The sequence below is a fragment of the Puma concolor genome, chromosome B1 (assembly GCF_028749965.1).
Source record: "Puma concolor isolate L17-30 chromosome B1, mPumCon1.1.hap2, whole genome shotgun sequence".
NCBI lineage: Eukaryota > Metazoa > Chordata > Mammalia > Carnivora > Felidae > Puma > Puma concolor.
Window position 1 is genome coordinate 47,429,965 of NC_141670.1, and position 21,804 is coordinate 47,451,768.

At 40.4% G+C, this 21,804-nt stretch overlaps 1 protein-coding gene across 12 annotated transcripts in view; it reads right to left on the reverse strand.

Moving 5' to 3' along the window:
* Nucleotides 1-21,804, reverse strand: part of UNC5D (unc-5 netrin receptor D) — a 568,239-nt gene that overhangs the window by 487,588 nt on the left and 58,847 nt on the right. The window contains exon 1 of one of the 12 annotated variants that reach the window (XM_086703734.1): nt 13,036-13,705. The exons of the other annotated variants lie outside the window; for them this stretch is intronic. The gene's annotated coding sequence lies outside the window, so the exon portion shown is untranslated. Of the gene's footprint in view, nt 1-13,035; nt 13,706-21,804 lie in introns of those variants that run through there. 12 annotated transcript variants of the gene reach the window in all.

Consider the following 21,804-nt stretch of genomic DNA (forward strand, 5'->3'; position numbering starts at 1 on the left):
TCCATCAAGTTAACACTTCCCTCCTTTGGGTGCTGGATTTGCCTATGGTTTTGCTGTTCCTTGCTTATTCTGAATTGTAAATCTGCTATTCCTGAAGAAACCTATTTTGCTGGTAAAAATAACTATTTTTAAGATCAGCATGACTTGGTGTCAGAGCAGCAGAATCCAGAGAAGACGGCCAACAATTCCAAGGCTGGTAAGCAAACAGGTGCCAGTATCCCTAAGGCCCAATGGGTGCTTTGCTTTCTTGCTGACCCTGGAGTTTCCAGGGAAGTTTCTCCCAGAGTCCAAGCTCCACCCTCCTTGAGTTTTGAGCCCTCCAAGCTTTACTTGGGCTACATTTTAAGGCTTTGTCCTTTCCAAGAGCACTCATTGGGACTTTGGTCCAACTCGTTTCTAGAACCAGACTATTCCTACAAAACTGTGCCGGCCTTTCATCCAATTACTTTGGAAGCAGGCCCTTCCTGTGTGCAACTGAGCAGTTTAGGAATTTTTCTCTTTGCTCTAGAGGAAAAATCTCTAAGAAATGAGACCCTTGTCATCAACATGTTTTGAGGGTACACACCCCACCTGGGACCCTGGCCAGTTTTTATGTTTAAAAACTGTGGTCCCTCCTCATGCACATTTCTAATTAAATGGGCCGATTCAACCAAACATCATTTAGAACTTCAATGGCCATATAGGGACCTTTCAATCTCTCTGATTTTTTTTTTTTTTTTTAATTTTTTTTTTCAACGTTTATTTATTTTTGGGACAGAGAGAGACAGAGCACGAACGGGGGAGGGGCAGAGAGAGAGGGAGACACAGAATCGGAAACAGGCTCCAGGCTCTGAGCCATCAGCCCAGAGCCCGACGCGGGGCTCGAACTCACAGACCGCAAGATCGTGACCTGGCTGAAGTCGGACGCTTAACCGACTGCGCCACCCAGGCGCCCCTCAATCTCTCTGATTGAAATCTCCAATTTTGTTTTCCTAAAAATTAAATTAGAAAGTCACAGCTCAAAAATGAATGAATGAATGAATATTTCTTTCAAAAAACTGAATGAGATGCCCATTTTGATTGGTATTTTGAAGGTTCCAAATGTTATTACGAATCTAAAATTGGCTCTCTGAGAAATACAATTACTGGACTGAGGCAAATAAACAATCAAAGAAAAAGTCAAAAAGACTCCTCTCTTCCCTCCCCCATTTTCTTGGCCACCTGCTGTTCAGGCTCCACCTTTGCTACCACGTTCCTCCTTCATTTCTGCATGTCTCCACCTCCTCTACGCCCTCAGTTTCCCCATTCTAATTCCATGAACTCAAGTCTTCTATATACAGACGGCAAACAACACATGAAAAGATGCTGCGTGTTAATTACAAATTAAAAAACAAAATAAAAATGACGTCTCCTTAAGATCCAAGGAAACCCCAAATTTCTTTTGTTCCCAAGAATAAAGCTGAATTGTGGACCATAGTTAGAGTTTCCCAATGTGACTGAGGGCCCACACAGGTCTTCAGAAAAATTTAGCATATTCAAATTCAGCAGCCTTACCAGCTTGGTTGCTCAGATTTAGATCTTTTAGTCTACATGCTTGTTGGTGAGGGTCAGGCCAAACACTGGATGAAACCAGCCCAGTGGGAACATCCTAAAAGGGGTTTAGAGAAACGATGCCTATCTTTTGGCAATATGCTAGAACACTCACTGGAAATCTCCACTGAGCAACTACAGGAGCTCTTCCTAAGCCTACTGATTGGAACAAAATTCAGGCTTGCACACCAAAGCCCAGTGAATCTGTTCATTACTATTACAATCACTTCTAAATTGTGTTTAAAGAAAATTCTGGTCTTCTTTACCCCTCTACTGTTATTAATGGGCTGAACCAGGATCTTTCTCCTTAGTTAAAGGGACCAGGATAGAATGAGAAACTATGTCCACTTTAGACTTAATTCATTTGGCAAACCAGGTTGTTCACACCTTAGATGAGTCCAAGAAAGACCTCTAAAATTCTTAATTTTCAACTTTGACAAATGAAACCAAAAACCTCCTAGTACCTGTTATTATTGCAAAGGGCCAGGACATTTAGAGATGGTTACAACATTAAGCACCTCGCTGAGTGCCTTCAGCCCCCTACTCAGTCTTTCCAATGTCTTGCTAATTCCCAATGAGGAGGCTCCAAGAACTACAAGGGCTCTTCCCAATCCTCCCTCCTAATCAGCTCAGAAAAACCACTCTCCACATTGGGGAGCTTTCACTCTGTCCTTGTTGACACCAGAACTACCCTCTGGATGCTCAACCCCATTGCCATAAAGCAGCTTCTGCCTCGAGGTACCAAAATATCTCAAATACTGGGGGTCTCTGATAAACTATCGCAACAGGTTCCTGTCTCAGAACCTATTCCCTTTGGGTTGGGCCCTTTGAGAGACACCCACTCTTTTTTCTTTAGTTTCTCTGTTCTTATTCACTTATTGAGCTAAAATTTCTTAGAAAAATATGCCAGAATTAGCTTTCTCCCAAAAGGTGAAAATAACTCTAGAATTTGAGAGTAGTACTCAAAATAGCCAACCAGAGCAATTAAATGACTCCTGAGCATCTTTTATTTCCTCTGACTCATGGCACTATGGCTGAGTCTGGGGACACTGATCATTGGTCCCAATGGGATTAGCTACCATCCCCTTTACGGGTGAAATCTTCAACTGATATTGGGAGAACTCACAGTGTACCTCTGATCAAGATTCAAACAGATCTCTCAAAAGCTCTCCACCAAATTAATCAATATCCTGTAAATAAAGAAGTCCTTCAAAGCATCAAGCCTACAATAGAATATTCCAAGGCTCAGGGTCTCATTATCCCCCAACTAGTCGCTGTAAAAACCCTATTTTACCTGTAAGAAAACCTGATGGCAGACGACAAAGGTTTTCCCAGGACCTCTGAGCAGTAAATAACATTATTATCCCTTGGCATCCTCTTGTCCCTAATTTCCATGACATCCATTCTCAATGAAAGCATTTTTTTTTACTATAACTGATGTATGCATTGCATTTTTAAAAAATATTTCAGTTGGTGAAGACAGCCAATATCTTTTTGCTTTCACTTGGGAAGAACAACAATACACCTGCACAGTAATGTCCCAGGGTTATACAGAGAGTCCTTCTCACTTTTCACAAAACTTAAAGACTTATTTGGGTGATAGAAAGTTTTATGCAAGCTCTATTTTGTTACAGTGGTAGATGATTTGCTTCTCTGCAAAGCAAAACCTTTTCTAACCTCTTCACAGGAAGCCAGCATCCACCTGTTAAAACTTCTGGCCTTAAAAGGACATGAACTCAGGGCACCTTGGTAGCTCAGTCAGTCCAGCTGACTTGTTTTCAGCTCAGGTCATCTCACAGTGCATGAGATCACGCCCGGAGTTGGGCTATGCACTGAGAGAGTAGAGCTTGCTTGGGATTCTCTCTCCCTCCCTCTCTCTCTCAAAATAAATAAATAAGCCTTAAAAAAAGAAAAAAGGATATAAAGTCTCCAAACAAAAATTGTAGTTCATTCCATCTGAGGTTTGATACTTAGGACATGTGATCTCAGAACAAGGATCACATCTGAATTCAGACAGACTTCATGGCACCCTTAACTTCCCAAAACCTAAAACTAAGCACCAATTACAAAGTTCTCCTGGACTGGTTGGCTACTGTTGAAATTAGATTCCAAACTTCTCTCTTATGGCTCAATCGCAATATGCTTTATTAAAAAAAAAAAAAACAACAAACCTGACCCTAGTATTTGGAAAGATCAAGAAGACACAGCTTTGGGGACCTTAAAGAAAACCCTAATAAAGGCCCCTGATCTTGGACATCCTAATTATTAACTTCCCTCCACTATTATTATTTTTTAAAGTTTTATTCTATTTGAGAGGTGGCGAGGGGGGGGGGGGGGCGGGGAGAGAATCCCAAGCAGACTCTGTGCTCTCAGCACAGAGCCTGATGTGGGCTCACACTCGCAAACCGTGAAATTGTGACCTGAGCCAAATAAATGGTCAGACACTTACCTGACTGAGCCATCCAGGGGCTCCCTCTTTTCTCTTTGTATGTGAGAGGGAAGCAAATGCCCTGGGAGTACTTACCAAAAACATGGGGACCATCATGGCCCCATTGGGTAACATAGCCAACAACTAGACCCTGTGGCACAGGAATATTCCTGTTGCCTCAGAGCTATGCCTGCCACTGCCCTTTTAGTTAAGGCCACTGGAGAAATAATCATGGGATCCCCTGTACCCAGCCATGTACCTTAGCCAAAAATAAGAACACAAATATTTATACCAATAGTCATTATGCTTTTGAGGTAGGTCATGACTTTAAAATATTATGGAAACTGGACTTTCCTTACCTCCAATGGGGATAACATTAGAAAAGGTTTCCATGTCCAAAATATATTAAATGCCATACTTTTGCCAGCTGCTCTGGCAATTATTAAGGTTCTTGGGCATTCCAGACTCAACTCCCTGGAGACCAAAGTAATCTACCTCACTGATATTTCTGCCAAAAATGCTGCTCTCAAGGAAACCAACAGCCAAACTTCTGTCATGATCCAAAAAGATGCTCTCCCAAATGATAATTTGGAAAAACTGACCAGAGATGCCCAACAATTGGCCCTAGGAAAAGAAAGGTGATACAGAAAACCCAAGAATTGCTTGTTCCACAGAAAGAGAGAACTCTGGTTTGGACCAAACAATCCAGCCCTCCCCAAAATTCTAAAATTCCCACCAAAAGTGGGAGGCCACCAAAAGTGCCTACCTTACTTGTCCCACCTGTCCAAAGCACATACCAGGGAAATGTGTGCATACAAATGGATTTCATACAGCTTCCCCTGTATCTCATGGATATTAACATGTTTTAGTCATGGCTTGTGTTGACTCACTGGAGTGAAGTTTTCTCTTGTAGACAGGCCACACTGCTTCTTTTATGGTTATAATTCTGTTAGAAAAGATCATCCCTACCTGGGGAACCACTCTCAAATTTCACAGTGATTGAGGAACCCATTTTACTCAGCAGGTGTTTCAACAAATCCTTACAACACTTCCAGAATGCATGCTATCTTCCATCCTCAGGGTTAGGAATGCGATGTGGGCACTATCAAGACGCACTTGGCAAAATACGTAGAGACCCTTCAACTACCCTGGCTGGAAGCATTGCTGGCAGTCCTAAATCTCAGATCCACCTCTTCTGTAATTTATAAACTCTTACCCTGTTAAGACAGTTGCAAGATGTCCAATATACTTGGTCCCTTTCTCCTCTGGCCCACAGTGGATAAGAAGGGATACATATCGATACTGCAAATGTACAACAACTTCTATTAAAAAATTACCATGCTTTGGTAGAACAATCTTTTCACAGTGCACTCCCAGAGATGAAGACCTTAAGAATCACACCTGGCAACCTGAAGATTTCATCTATTGGAAAAGATACTCCCAGAAAGACACTTCAACCTCACTGGATTCTTATGAGGTACCGCTAACCGGCCCTTATGCTGCCAAACTCCAGGAAGTAAACTCTTGAATTCCTGTGGCACATCTAAAGAAAGCACCAAACCCTGACTGTACCTCACCATCCAAGGACATGAAAGTAACAATTACCTGGAATTGAAGCAGATGGTGTGTGGTAAGATAACCTTCCCAGGATGTCCGGCCCAGCCTATGTTCCCTTTTCTTACTGTTGCTTCTTTTCTCTCTTTTGTGGAAAGGCAATGTCTTTGTTCATGTTTCCCAAACCCTTGTGAAAGGGGGAAACCTCTTCTTTTGATTATGGCGTTTCAGAAACAGCCTCATCATGATCTCGTGACAAATTAATCTCTTCCCTTGCTTTTTCTGAAGGGTTACAAGGTTCTGTAATTCTGGATTCACAAAAGTCTCCTTTTCATCTAAACTATTAACTGACTTTGGATTTTTATCCAAATTCATGGTTTCTAAATTTATAATTTTACAGACTGTATTATTGATACACGTTCGGTTCCAAACAGCTCTTTTGCAATTCATTTTTTTATTTTTTATTTATTTTTATGTTTTTTAATGCCTTTTTTTTTTTTTTAAGCAAGAGCAAGCGAGCACACACACAAACAGGGGAGAGGCAGAGAGAGAGAGAGGAGGAGACAGAGAATCCTAAGCAGCCTCTGCACTGTCAGCACGAAACCGACATGGGGCTCGAACTCCCAACTGTGAGATCATGACCAGAGCCGAAATCAAGAGCCAAACACTTAACCAACTGAGCCCCCCGGGCACACCCATAAAACTGTTTCAAAACATCTTTGAGGTTTTGTTGTTAGGTGAAATGTTCATCAACTACTGCTTCATGTTTCTATCTGCACCGTATCTTCCCAAACACACTTGGTCTGTTCTTTCAATGTATTCTTGCAGCCTTCACTACTCTGCTTCCATGCACACTAAGCGATGATTTCCTAAGGGCACATGTGACTCTGAGTTGGCCTCAGTTAAGAGACCTTTTGCTCCCATAAGTCACAATAAGGCCAAAAACTTATCTCTGGTTGGCTACACTCAGATCGAGGGCCTTGGTTTAGAACCATCATATAGTTTGGATCATGTCACTTTTCATTCTGTACTTGCTGCCTGTCAAACCTTTAAAAAAAAAAAAAAGAAAAACAACAACGTACCCCAATCATAAAATGATCTCCAGTGCTTACTAACTTGATAAATACAGAGTATACTGGGAAGTGCCTGACAGTCCTCCCTGCTACTCCTCCTTGTTACTCAAATGCGACCTCAGTTGTTTTGCAATCTATACAATTTTCTTCCAACATGAAATAGGACACCCCAGAAAGGTCCTTCCTGGCACTAAGGGCCAAAAGACCACAGAGTTAAGAAAACCTAATTCTTGATCAGTGGTGCTTTCAGAGAAAGATCTTCACCAAAAGGGGGAAAGGTAAAAATTAATGAAGGAAACCTCACTAAAATGGAGCCAGGAGGCCACAAGGGGGAGAGGAACCAGACGTCAATTACACATTGCCTCCCCTATAAGGAACTGACTACCCCTGCAACTCAGCCAATGAGAAACCGTCTGTATCCTGAACATTTGCTTTTCTCCAACGGACTGTCATTCAAAACAACTCCTCCCAACTTCTTCCTCCTTCTCCATAAAATAATGCTCTTCTCCTTTGCTGGACTTGCCTATGGTTTTACCACAGCTTGCATGCCGCGAATTGCAATTCTCCGCTGTTTTACGATGAACCCATTTTACTGGTAAAATATCAGTTTTATTTTTAATGTTAACATAACCGAGAACGCGATACACTAACTCACTGCCTGATGGGTGTTCAGGCTGTTCTGACTGCGCTAAGGATAATAACCAGTGTGAAGTTACTTTTTCCATCTTTAAATATCAATAATCTACAGTTCTCAGATGGAAAAATCTAGAATTACTAAACACCTATGTGGTAGCCATATTAATAAAACCTTTAATGTACACACTGCTTTAAATCTTAAAACCTTAAGATTTACCTTAAAATCCTAAAAGGCAGGTATCATTAAGATGTTATGTATGATAAAACAGAATCAGATGTAAAGATACCTGCTCAGGTCAGAGTTGTTAGCAGTGAGGCCTGCTTTAAACCCAGTGTACGCTTTCCTAGTCTATCCTTTCTGTACCTTCCTTAGGGATTCATGTATTTATCATGCGCTTACTTTTTATACTGCTTACAAGAAACAATCTGTCAGCTTCATTACTATTCATAGGTAAGTGAGAATTTACTTACAGAGCTTTGCTGAGCACCGGGAAGGTAACCGATCTTTACATATTAGCCCAGCTAAACCTGGCAAAGTATTTCAACATTTATGTAGAATCTGGACTCCAACCTAGGTGGGGCTAGAGGCAGAACACAGAAATGACAATGAGGTGATGTGGTATTGCCCAAGAATTGGGAAGTAAAAGGAATCAGGTTGCCTTCCGAAAGTTAAATAATAAAATGAGATCAGAGATATGTAAAGTCCCCTTTCAGAGAGATCTCTGATGCCCAACTAGACTTGAAAAAGTATTAATATAGGGTGCCTGGGTGGCTCAGTCAGTTAAGCATCCAACTTCATTCCAGGTCATGATCTCACAGCTTGTGAGTTCGAGCCCCGTGTCAGACTCTGTGCTGACAGCTCAGAGCCTGGAGCCTGCTTCAAATTCTGTGTCTCCTTCTCTCTCTGCCCCTGCCTTGCTCCTTCTTTCTCTCTCTCAAAAATAAAAACATATAAAAAAAATTTTTAAGTATTAATATATGTGGTGGTTGGGGTGAAGCAGGAGTATCAACCAGAAAGGATGACAGTTTAGAATTTGAGCAAATGGGAACGTGGTCACTAGAATAAGCTTTGGCCATGCTGATCCTCATACAGACAGGAAGGTGTGTTATCCATGTCACCAAACCAAGCTCTCCTGTCCTGGCAGAAGGCAGTGAGCACAGATGTTAAGAGGCAGTATTAGCTTGGACCTGTGAAGTATTTGACCATTATCAGCACCTACTCTCAGCCTGATTCTGAGTTTGCCAAGTAATCTGTTTTCCCAGGTCACTGTTAGCAGGAGAGTGCACACAGTAGGTCCAAAAGAATGTCTACTTTGACTGATGGTTACATCTCTCATTGTAACGTAATGAGATGGACACTCTGCTTTCCATCCGTGTCTTTGAAGTGTTGTTAATGGGATTTAGCATCCTTTAGTCAGAGCACATCCTGATACACCATCATTTAATTTTTTGACAGATAAGTAAAATATTACACCTTTAACCATGACAAACTTAGATACTGTTACAAAGTCTTTGTAGCCAGTGAGGTCAGCTAACCAAAACAACCCAAAGTGCCTTCTTTTAAATATCGTCACAACTCCTGTAACTATTCAAGAAGAGACGTTCTCTATCAGCAAATGGCCACAAGTTCTCTATTTTAGTGGTAATGGGCACACACTCCTTCGAACATGATTTTCGGGGATAAATTAATCCCAACTATTATAGGCCACTGAAATAGCAAATGATAATGGAAGATGCATTGGACGAGAACTAGAAAGTTGGATTATTTTCCTAACCAGGCTGCTAATTAGCTACAGAACCCTGGAAATGTTATTTAAGTGTTCTGAGCCTCAAAAGCTTTGTCTGTAAATGGAGATATTGAAAATGTGCTGTCCAAGGTCCCTTCCAAAGCTCGAAGTTTTAAGATGAAATGTTAGCTGATCCTCTACAAGTCAGAGCATTTATTTTATGCTGAAATGACTTCATTTTCTTTCAAATATTGGCTCTTTGGCTGTTACGGCTGCTCTCAGTGATTAAATGAATGTCCTCTGGTGGCCCCTAATATTGCCAACCCATCTGACAGTATATTTCCTGAAAGTGCAACATAATATAGGCAATGAAGAAAACTAATCTCCATAGTCTCTGCATTATCTCTGACCTTACTTATTCATCATACCAAAATGCAGGCTCGATACAAATTTAACCTAAATAATTATACTCTCGATTAAATCTGTAATCATTTTCATTCAGGCTCACGAGCCATCCCAGAAATCAAGAACTCGGAATCACTAAATGAAATCGGATGACAAAATCCCTCTTTCATTCTCAAGTAGATAGGTCAATGTATGATTTTTCTAAGACAGTAAGTCAGTCTTCTGTACAAATATATGTTCGCACCTTGTGAGTCCATTTGGCAGATGGACAATCACAAAGGAGTTTTGTGTTCACTGAATAAGTACCACCTATATGTTTCACTTATAGACAGACTGGGGACTTGCAACTTTACAAAGCAAATTAGCAAATGTATTCACAGACATCCTTTTCACACCTCTACTGTCAACTCCAATCACTTATATCAACTAAAATCTTTTGCCTTGATTACTCATTATTGACTAACAAATGACAAAATAATTGTACTTCTCTAAATGTGTTATAAATCCATGATTCCAGTTTCCCAAGCTGCTAACATCCAGTCAATAGTGTCATATACACACACACACACACACACACACACACACACACACACACGATTATTTTTAACATGGCATTTCCTTAATTTAGCTAAAACTATATAGCTATCCAACTACTACTACCTTAGGTCAGTCTTCATCAGCATCGTGGTAGACTAATGTACTGAGGAGTCAGCTGGTCAATTTTCAATACTTCCTTCATACAATGCATTCGCCATCACGCAGCTCAATTGATCTTTCCAAGCTGTCAAGGGGACCGTGTCAGACTTCTTTCTGATCATTCTTCCCTCAGGATAAAAACCCAACTTCTCATAACAGCATACATTGTTCTTCATAGTCTTGGACCTATCCTACCTCTTCCCTCATGAGCCAGCAGACTACAGTGGGTAAGAATCAAGACACAGACTGCCCTGTTGCCAAATCCTGGACCTGCCCCTTGATACTTATGTGACCTTGACCAAGTTAAATATTCCCTGTACCTCAAAGGTCATTGGAGTTGATAGTAAAAACGCCTACCTCAAGGTGAGTTAAATTGTAGCAGATTACAAAACTGTTCCTACATGTTTTCACTCTTCTCAAGATGCAGAGTCCCATTTCTCACTCCCTTTGATCTCGGTTGACCCTGTAACTTGCTCTGGACATGAGCAGGGGCTTTAAGGTGCCTTGAGCGTTGAGATAGGTCTCCTTGCTGACCCTGGAACCTTTTGATTGTCACGTGAAGAAGTCTGGCTTGCCGCTCAATGACCAGAGACATGGGGTCAGGTCTCTTCCACTACCCCAGCCAAAACCAAAGTGATTGCTAGACATAAGAGAACATTCTAGACTATCTACTAGATGAACAACCAGCTGAGCAGAGATGAATCTCTGGCAAACCCAGCCAAGGCGATCCAAGCCTGACCCATACCGGCACAATTACCCTGCTGAATCTGAAACCCATGAATCACAGTAATCACTCTAACCTGTGGGTTTATCTATTATGCAGCAAAAGCTAGTGGACACAACGCTCGTTACTATATTATACTCATGAGTTAATACAATAAAACACTTTCACAAGTACCAAGCATACATGAATATAAGCTTTTAAAACTCAGTGGTCTCTACCTCCCATTCTATGGTTACTTGGACCACTGGTACTTAACAATCCTGGAATACACATGTGCTCACATCTTTGGCCCTTTCTATAGTTTATCAACCTAGAATACCAATGCCCCTACCCTAAATTCACAAACTCCTAACCCTCTGAGTTTAATTATATCCTCTTTTGAGGATCATTTGCAGACACCTTCATGTGGTGTTAAATGTCCTTTTTGTGAATTCTCAAATGCTATGCTTACCCCTCTGTGGTATTTCTATCCTGTACTGTTACTACTTGTAGTCTTGTCACCCATACTTTTTTATAAGCTCCTGGAAAGTAGGGACTCTGTCACTACTGGATATTAGCTAGTGTTTTACTTAAGTCAACCAATGAGAGTTGACTCTGCAAAAGAAAATTATTTGCATTTAAAGGTTCGAAGTGTTTTCTGGGGCGCCTGGGTGGCGCAGTCGGTTAAGCGTCCAACTTCAGCCAGGTCACAATCTCGCGGTCTGGGAGTTCGAGCCCCGCGTCAGGCTCTGGGCTGATGGCTCAGAGCCTGGAGCCTGTTTCTGATTCTGTGTCTCCCTCTCTCTCTGCCCCTCCCCCGTTCATGCTCTGTCTCTCTCTGCCCCAAAAATAAATAAACGTTGAAAAAAATTTTTTTAAAGGTTCGAAGTGTTTTCAAATAAATTCTATTAAGCCTAGACCACTTTAGTATTGTGTTTTTTAAATAAATTAATGGGGTGCTTGGGTGGCTCAGTCGGTTGAGCATCTGACTTCAGCACAGGTCATGATTTCACAGTTCAGTTGGTGAGTTTGAGCTCTACATTGGGCTCTACACTGACAGCTCGGAGCCTGAAGTCTGCTTTGATTCTGTCTCCTTCTCTCTCTCTCTCTCTCTCTCTGCCCCTCCCCTGCTTGCACACTCTCCTTCTCTCAAAAATAAATATACATTTAAAAAATAAATAATGTCCAGTAGGATCACTGAGTGCCAGCTGGCAAAACTTATAAACAAATAAACATAAAATAATAATTTTACATGTTTCCATTAAACATTACCTCATTTGTATCAACCAGTTATCACTTTTTTTGAAATTTACATTTGTCATCGACATTAGCTACCTTTCCAAAATGTATGTCACTTGCATGATGCACATGTTTTCCAAGTCTTCACAGAAGCCAGAGATAAAAATACTGAATGAAAATGGGCAAAATAACTATAGTTTTTAAGCCAAGACACCTCCCTTGAGAATAAAAGTCATTCTTACAGTATTCTACCTACAAAAATAGTAATTCTACTTAATCACACTTATGGGTTTTTTTTCATTTTGATCAAAATATGTAATGAAAGAATCCATATACCTTGCAGAAATCCCAGTAAGGCATCTCTTATTCTGACAACCCAGTAACTCTTTCCAAAAAATGAGATTAGGCTAGTTTGAAATGACTTGCTTTTAATTAACACACTATGATGGTTAGTGACCACCACAGTTTTCTTCTGAGCACTCACGAGCCATCTGTTTAGTAATTTTGACGAGAATTTTTCAAAGGAGGAACTGTAACAATCTATTATTTTCAGAATCCAAATGTTCCATCAATTTAGAAAATTAGAACATTTCCATTCTCCTGACACCTTTCTCATGCTCAACGAAGCATCAAAAAATTGAACAGTACTTAACTTCAACACATCAATTCATATTAACAAAAGTTATAATAATAATGGCTAAATTTACTGAGTTCTTACTATGTGTCAGGCATTTCTTCAAGATATAAAGATACATAAACTCATTCAATCTTCAAAACAATCCTACAGGGTTGTACAACTATTGTGTCTCTGTAAAGGATGAAGAAACTGCATTATAAAAAGGTTGTAAACTGCCAAAATCACATAGCTCCCAAGGGGCAGAGTCAGTATTTGGACCCCTGTGGCCCCATGCTGTGTCCATCCTCTTAATTACAATGGAGACAACAAAAAGACAACTCAAGTCTCTGATGACTGATGTGATCCCTCAAGCCTCCCACCTGCCTTACCTCACTTGGAAGCCATGTCAAAAGAGTTCAAAAAGCCATGTTCAAAAGAGTCTGCCCATTGCTGGCTTGAAGGATCCTTGGATTTTCTTTCTGCAATAATGACAAAACTTCCATGTAGAATGGAATAATTATAGTAATTTTCTATCACTTGGGACATGGCTCTATTTCATTTCATGGAAGAGAAAATTTGATAAGCAGTCTACAATATGCTCAAATGTTTTCTGTGCCACAGTTCAGCACAGTCAAATGCAGCATCACAGAAACAAAGCACCATGATATTAAAGAGCATTATTGTACTCAATGACAAAGAAAAGATTTCCAGGAACTGTATCCCTCTAGATAAGTATCTAAATGGATGCATATTTGCAATTTACATGGGCTTGCACTTCTTGTACTGTAAAAAAACAAAAAGTGCTGTCCATACTAATGACATATGATGGGTGAACTCTGATAAAATAAACGTGGACTGGTATCTATTCTGGTTGTAACTGTTATACTCCCTTTAAGTAGACGGACGTTTCCAAAGAATGTGAACTGATTGTTCCTTTCAAAGGACCTGTTGAATTATTTTCATGTGCTTATTCAGCTGTTAGAACTGTTTTGCCATCTGATACAAAATTGTCAAGTAAGGGACGCCTGGGTGGCTCAGTCAGTTAAGTGTCCGACTTCGGCTCAGGTCATGATCTCCTGGTTCACGAGTTCGAGCCCCGCGTCAGGGTCTGTGCTGACAGCTTGGAGCCTGCTTCCGATTCTGTGTCTCCCTCTCTCTCTGACCCTCCCCCCATTCATGCTCTCTGTCTCAAAAGTAAATAAACGTTAAAAAAAATTTTTTTTAAATTGTCAATTAAGTGTGCATTGATACAGTTAGCTACTCTGCTGGTCCAGGAGGAGGCTGGCAAGAGGGCACTAATTTGACAATTTTTGTTATGAGGCCAAAGAGTAAATAAATGTTAGACCACAGTGACAGCTTAGTGAGAGTTTATTTTCGGGAATACAGTCCTAAGCTGAAACAGGAACTGCTAATACAGAGGGGGAGATTCCACACAATTTCAACACTTCCTCTGATTCCAGTGACTCTGTGCTATGATCTGACAACCATCCTGAGACAGTTGATGTCACTATAGTCTGTAAGTATTCGGAGATGCTAATCATTTGTTAGGAAGTCTATTGAACATGTCAAAATTCATTTTAAAATATTACCCAGTATGACAAACCCATCTTTATTGCCTTCAAAAGATCCTTTTATCCCATTTCCACATCTAATAATTCTTGGTCACACAGTCGGGGCTGGACGATGCTCCATTCTTCCCAAACTTGAAATGTCATGTGAACACACAGGAAGACGCTTATTGATACACAGGACATTAAACTTTAAAGTTACCAAGGAGAAGGGATGCTTTATCTTGGCAGAGGATGTATTCTGGACATATATTTAAATGTTCAACTTGCCTGCAGTAGTAATTTCTGACATTTTCAAATGGTAGTGAATGCTACAGGCAGTAAAAGCACAATTACATATTTGACAATTATGTCATCCTGGTTAAACATTTTGGATATTACTATAAGCTGTGTCAGATGTTGCCACGAGAGGTGCTTCCAGAAGCAGGTGATGACAGCAAGCATCACAGTGATTTATGGTGCTTGTGACAGCATTCAATTAAATTGTTCTTAACTGATTTTAATTAATTGAAAAATAATGTTAGTTTGGGAAACATGACTTTACCTCCGAGAATGAAATACTGATTGAATGGAGTATAGCGTGAGCATAAAAGCCCAGAATTTAAAAAGAATGGGGAAATTAAAAAAACAAAAAGATCCCCCCCCCCCCCCTTCTCTAGGAAACAGATGGAAATGTATCACGCCAGTGTGGAATCAGGAGTGTGGATACAAGGATTGCAGGTCAGACAGGTTACAACACATCCCACTAATTTTTTTTTTAATGTTTATTTTTCAGAAAGGGAGAGAGAGAGAGAAGGAGACAGAAGAAGAGAGGGAACATGCCCACAATTGAGGAAAGAGTAGAGACAGAAAGGGAGACAGAATTTGAGGTAGGCCCTGAGCCATCAGCACAGAGCCTGATAGGGGCTTGAACTCACAGCAACGAATTGTTGCACAAATGTTGTCACTTATTTACTGGTAAATTAGAATTCTTTAGATTTAAACAGGAATGAAGCATCTTTTTTTTTTTTTAATATTTTTGAGAGAGACAGACAGACAGCAAAGCACAAGTGGGGGTGGGGCAGAGACAGGGGACAGAGGACCTGCAGCAGGCTTTGTGTGCTGACACCAGAGAGCCTGATGTGGGGCTCAAACTCACCAACCATGAGATCATGACCTGAGCCAAAGTCAGACGCTCAACCGAGGCTCACCCAGGTGCCCCAAAACACATCCCACTAATTCTTGAGGATCGGATTTCTCTTCCTTGTACTTTTCAAAAATAGCTCTGATCTGCTTCCTTTGCCTCCAGCACCTCTCCCAACTCCTTCCTCCATCAAGTCCTCAAACTACTTGCTTTGAATGTAGATGCTGAGGGTCTAACATTGTATCTTAAATCCTATACGATGTTAATCATTTTCATATTATTAAACCCCAGCTGGAGCACCATGCCTGGCATATAGGTATTTGCTGAATAAAACCAAAGATCTCCTCTCTAGCTTTGAGCGTTTGCCGTAGGCAAGCACATTATATACATTCTCTCATTCAGTCCTCACGACAGCCTCATGAAGGTGGGGAGGTGTTATCTCTACTTTACGGATGAGGAATCTACGGTTTTCTGAGGTTAATTTACCCAGTCAAGATCATGCAAAACCCTGCTTCCGAGTCTGAACTTCTGACTCTTCCTACAGGAGCTACCTGTGATCACATGACTCCTCTGCGCAAAACGAACACCTGTCATCCATGGTCCAAATCACCGGCACAGTGTCAAGACCTTTTCTAATGTTCTCTGAAACAGCTTTGTGACCCATCATTTCCCTGTACACTTTCTCACGTTCACTGCTTCTACTTGTAGATGCCCAAATAAGCAACCCCCCTGCCATGTACCCTGCCTCAAAACTCTGCACGCCCCCCCCCCCTTCCTTTTACAAAACTGTATCTGGCTCCACAGACCTTTTTCAAATATAACCCCCTCCACTAAGTTCTCCTGACCGGGCCCTATGACAGCTTTGTTCTTCTCTAGGCTTTCATAGGCTCTATTTAAAATCATCACCTTATCATTCACATTACAGTAGGATAGCTCAATCTGCCCACTAAATTTTGTATCTTAAGACCTGTTACTCTGTTGTCCTCAAAAATTTTCATCCATTGTTAGGCTGAACTATGCACACTCCCCAAATTTACTGTTTAATTCCTAATCCCCAATATGACTGATTCATAGTGCCTGTCAGGAGGTAACTAAGGTTAAGGGAGATCATAAAGGTGGGACCCTAATGTAACCCAACTGCTGCATCTTACTAAGAAGAGATAATTAGAACTCAGAGAGAGACACCAGGGGGTGTGGGCCCATGTGTGAGAATATAGGGAGCAGAGAACAGCCTGCAAGCTAAGGAGAGCGGCTTCAGGAGAAACCAACCCTGAAGGTATTTTCCAGTCTCCAAAACTTCACAAAAATTCATTTCAGTCTCTGGCACTTTGTTACGGCAGCCCTAGCAAACGAATGCATCTAGGATGGTTTGTCCCATACACAAAGAAGACACTTTACGCTTGGTGAGATAAATTAGAAAAGAATTCATGACATACTCCATATACAGCAAGAGCCACGCCAGTATGCAAATACATTTACAGTATAAGTATCCAATACTTTTCCTTCTTTTCCCTTTTACTTTCTTCTTTCATCCTTTGTTCCCTCTTTTTCTAAATTATTCTTAAAACTCTGTGATGGGGTGACTGGGTGGCTCAGTCGGTTAAACATCCAACTCTTGATTTCGGCCTAGTGAGTTCAAGCCCCACATTAGGCCCTGCACTGACAGTGAGGAACCTGCTTGGGGATTCTCTTTCTCCCTCTCTCTGCCCCTCCCCTGCACACGCGCTCTCTCTCTCTCTCTCAAAATAAATACATAAACTTAAAAAAATATATAAAGTTCTGTGAAGAACACCATTCTAACTGCTGCATATATAATGCCTTTTCCCCTAGAGAACTCTGTAAATCAGCTGTAAATTCCTAAAGGCCTAATAATTTCAGAAAATTTTAAGGATAGCTCCCACTTTGTTCCACATCTTTCATTTATTCTATTTTATTTATTGGGATATTTCTTTTAGAAAGCCATAAAAACAAATAGGATTTCACATTCACATTGGATTATACACTAAAACACACACAAAATTAAAAAGGTAACATGTTAATTGTTATGGCACTGTGGTCTTTCTAAAAAAAAAAAAAAAAAAAAAAGAGACACAGAACTTCAAGGAGTATTTGAGTAAAGTGTCTAAGTCTACAAATCAAATTACCAGAATAGAAGGTAACACATGAAGAATCTTGAATAGTACCAAGTTATGAAACACTTAGATGTATTTCATTTCAAGGCAATACTGTAATTCATAATTTCTCAAAAAACAACTAAAATTTAAAAATCATCAGAATTCAAAACCAGCACACTTGGTTGACGATTTCCAAAATGTCTCTTTGACTTTCTGTAACAAAACTATACCTGGAACGCCAGTTGAACAAGCAGTGTCTCCAGCCCCATTCCGGATCCACCCAATAGCAATCTCGGGGCTGTAACCTCAGAATCTGCAACTTACATAAACTTCCCAGGGAAAGCTTCTGCCTTTTAAAGTTTGAGAACATTCTAGATTATTAGGGGGAAACAGTAGCTTTATTGACAAAAATGTGAGTGAGATGATTCAGGGGAATTCTATATTTTAGCATAGAATAAGCTATGAAAGCCACTAAAAAATAACTACCCACAATTAACCTGTGGAACTAATGTTTATGCTTTAGTGTTAATTTGTTTCCAAGTGGACTCACCCTTAAACAATATGTACATTGACAAAGAAAAGTTCTGTTTCCAGACACATAATTCTCCTTTAACACAAAGATCCACGAGAACTAGGAACCTGAAAAAGCAACCAGGCTGAAAGACTGGACAGGAGGCAACTCTGGGCATTGTCCCTGAGCCATGAGGCTGTGACCATGCCATCTCACATCAGATGAACTCCTACGCACCTCAGTGTCGCGTGTCAACAGGAGCGTGCAGGGCTAGCAATCACTGCCAGTTCCTGCTACTCTGGGATTCTGAGACTTTGTGTGGCAAGGTCATTCATCCAAGCCATGTTTCCATTTCTAAACTCACAGGCTGAAACAGAGCTCTACTCATCAGCAAACATCATCGTCTGTTGTTACCAAAATTGTGAGAGAAGTTCCCAAGCATTTGAAGGTTCCAGAATTGTTCACCGTTGAGGAATGAGAAAGAGCCCAGTTGAGCTGGGATGGGCTCTCAGTCAGTGTTCTTGTGGACAGCAGTTTGTAGGGAAGGCACCAAGTATAAAGCAAATGATAAGTAGCATGGCAATCTTGCCATCAGGACCCCCAGGGTTGCTGTAGGCAAATCATCTATCCAACTGGGCTCTCTCTCTCTTCCCTTCTCCTGCCTTCAAGCAGTCAAAGCACAGGCTTCAGGTCCTCTAAGTTTAATAGCATAATGGCCCTTTTCTATTAAAGACTAAACCAGGGCGCCTGGGTGGTTCAGTCATTAAGCACGTGACTTCAGCTCAGGTCATGATCATGATTCATGACTTCAAGCCCTGCATCCGGTAAGCTCCAGCCCTGCTTCAGGTAAAACCCAAGCTGTGCTTCAGGTGAGCCCTGCTTCTTTCTCTTTTTCTCTCTGCCCCTTGCTCAATTGCGAGGGAGGGAGGGAGGGAGGGAGGGAGGGAGGGAGGAAGGAAGGAAGGAAGGAAGGAAGGAAGGAAGGAAGGAAGGAAGGAAGGAAGGAAGATGGAAGGAGGGAGGGAAAGAGAGAGAAAGGAAGACTAAAACATCCATGACATGCAATCATAATTACTGATTCACAAATCACAACTATGTATGTCATTCTAGTGTAAACATTAACCATGTGTTCACTGAAGTTGAAACTACCCCTTCTCAGGAGCTGTCATTTTCTATGTATACATATTGATTGAGCTTTGGTTCCTACAACCAGATGGCAGACCTGTGAAATTCTAATATGGTTGAGAAGATTCAAACAGATTATCATTCACTGACAGGCACCGGAGACCACAGTGAAGGCCAAAGTTTTTATTTCAAAAATAAGTAATTAGAGTTGACAGCAGAAGTGTAAATAGGGCCCAAATGAATAAATTTGTTAATTGGACTTCCCCTTGGTAGTTGTTAACCCAGGTCTGTTTGGTCATAAAACGTGTTCATATGTCTACAGTCCCACTGTAAGAATGTCCTTGGATTCATGTCACAGAATGGTGTCCCAGGTGAGAATAGCATTGTGTTAACTGGTAAAAATTTGGCGGTGTCTACTCCATGTAAGGCTTTGTTAATTACTTACTAACAGGACATCTTTTTGACAGAGACCCATGATACACAAAAATCACTGCTAGAGTAAAATCTGCCCTCTAAGCTTCTACTTACAGACACATGTATGTCATTATATGGAAAAAGCTAAAGTAACTCTATTGCTTCTATTGCAAACATTTCCTTCTTTTTAGTAAGAAATACATAAGACATAAAGTGGTATGAAAAAGCTGCCTCTGTAGCAAAGGAGAAGTGGATTATCACAGGCCTCAGCATGTACCCTCAATATCTCCACATAAGTCAATAATTGGGGCTTACACTTTCATACATTCCAAATGAAAATTTCAGGAGGTTCCCTCCCACAGTCTTTTCCATTGCAATCAATGTTGTGCTTCTGACATTGAATCAATATTAATTGTAAAGTCCCTGCATGGCATTTCCATATGCATGTGTAGGAGAGCAAGGTCAATTTTATCCCAGAGCATTCTCTCCTCACCTACCCAAAAGTCTACACAAGTGGAAATGCAAGGTTAATTAAACCAGGAACACTGCAAATGAGGATGCATTGCCTTTTCCTTCTATTCCCAACTCGTTGCAATCTAAGGCAACTGAAATGATTTTGTACTAAGGGGACTTCCCTTTCCCCTACTCATCCATTCTCACTCTCTCTTGAATGTCTGCTCACTGTCCCATTAGTAACTACAACCAGGCAAATGGCTGGGTGGCAACCATCTCAGGAGATATTGAATACCAGCTGCTTAGTTTAATGATACCCCCCTCACCTGAATCCCTTGGGAAAGAGCAGAATGACAACACCAGGTAGATAACAAATCTGAAGATGACCTAGAACCAGTAAGTAGTAATGAGACAATGCAAAGTGTATCATTACTCAACATTAAGTCCTGCCCTTGAATTTTAAGCTATGGTACTGTTTTCTGTTTCCCCAACTGTGAATACCTTTTCCTAACAAAATTTGACATCTGCCAAATTGTCTTGCAACTGGAAATCTCAAATGACAAACAACAACAACAAACCGCACAATAGAATGTGATCAATGTTTCAACTTTCCCGTTTTTACACTATTTCAAACATAAATAGAACTTCAGACTTAGAAAAAAAATGTCTCTTCACCCCCGAAGTGAATCCCAACTTCAGTAAATTATGTAAGAAAAAAAAAAAAAACTGAGATGTCACATTTCAGAGATGATTCATTATGGTGATGATTTATGATGGAAGGTCTTCTTCCTCTAATGCTACTAAATAAATCTAAAGTAATCCCCTTCCAGAGGTAGTTCCTAAGTGTTACCAAGCTGATTAGTAACCAAGAATTACCAACATTTTGCTAAGAATTTAAAGATGTCTCAACGCCTGGGTGGTTCAGTCGTTTAACATGACTCTGGATTTTTTGGCTTAGGTCATGATCTCATGGTTCAGTTCATGAGATTGAGTTCCTCATAGGGCTCCATGCTTACAGTGCAGAGCCTGCTTGGGACTCTCCCTGTCTGCCCCTCCCTCGCTTGCGCTCTCTCTCTCTCAAAATAAGTAAATAAAGTTTAAAAAAACAAAAAAAAAAAAAGATTCTCTCTCCCTTTGCTCCTCTCCCCCCCACTCACACTCTCTAAAAAATAAAAGATAAATAAAAAATAAATAAGACCTAAATAATGAAGAAAGCTCACTCAAAATAACCCCTTAGAAGGGACAGGTATTTCTGTCTCTGCCTCTCGCTCTCTGTGTATATGTCTCAATAAATATTTTCCATAGTATTCAGACAAAATGACACCACTTACAGCATCTGCCCCTTTAAAAAGGAGTGATTTAAAAAAAATGACTAAGATTAGGTTTATAAGTGTATTTCAAACCTGAAAACATAACTGGTAACCTTGAGAAAACTGAGAAAAACTGGGTATTTTTAAGCCAGTAAGTCAAAGGGTGATCATTAGGTGAGAACATACTGAATACATCTTTTAAATAAAATTTTTTTTTAAAAATGGAAAAAATCTGCCACCTCTTTCAAAGTTCATAACTATTTTTTGCCTACCTTGCATCATTTACATGCTCCCCTGTGCAGTTTAAACGAACTTCCTGTTACTCTTTTGCCATTTCAGGTGAAGTGTGAAACACTTCACTATCTTTGTTAAAGTGCTGTTTATTTAAAATTTAGCAAATAGATCTATATATATCACAGAAAGCCACACTAATCGTATTTCTTCATGTAAAGGAAAAAAGTATCTTTACCCTCTTTTTAAATATGTTTACATTTTTAAATATATATTAAAATTTATGTATTTATATATTAAAATTCCTCC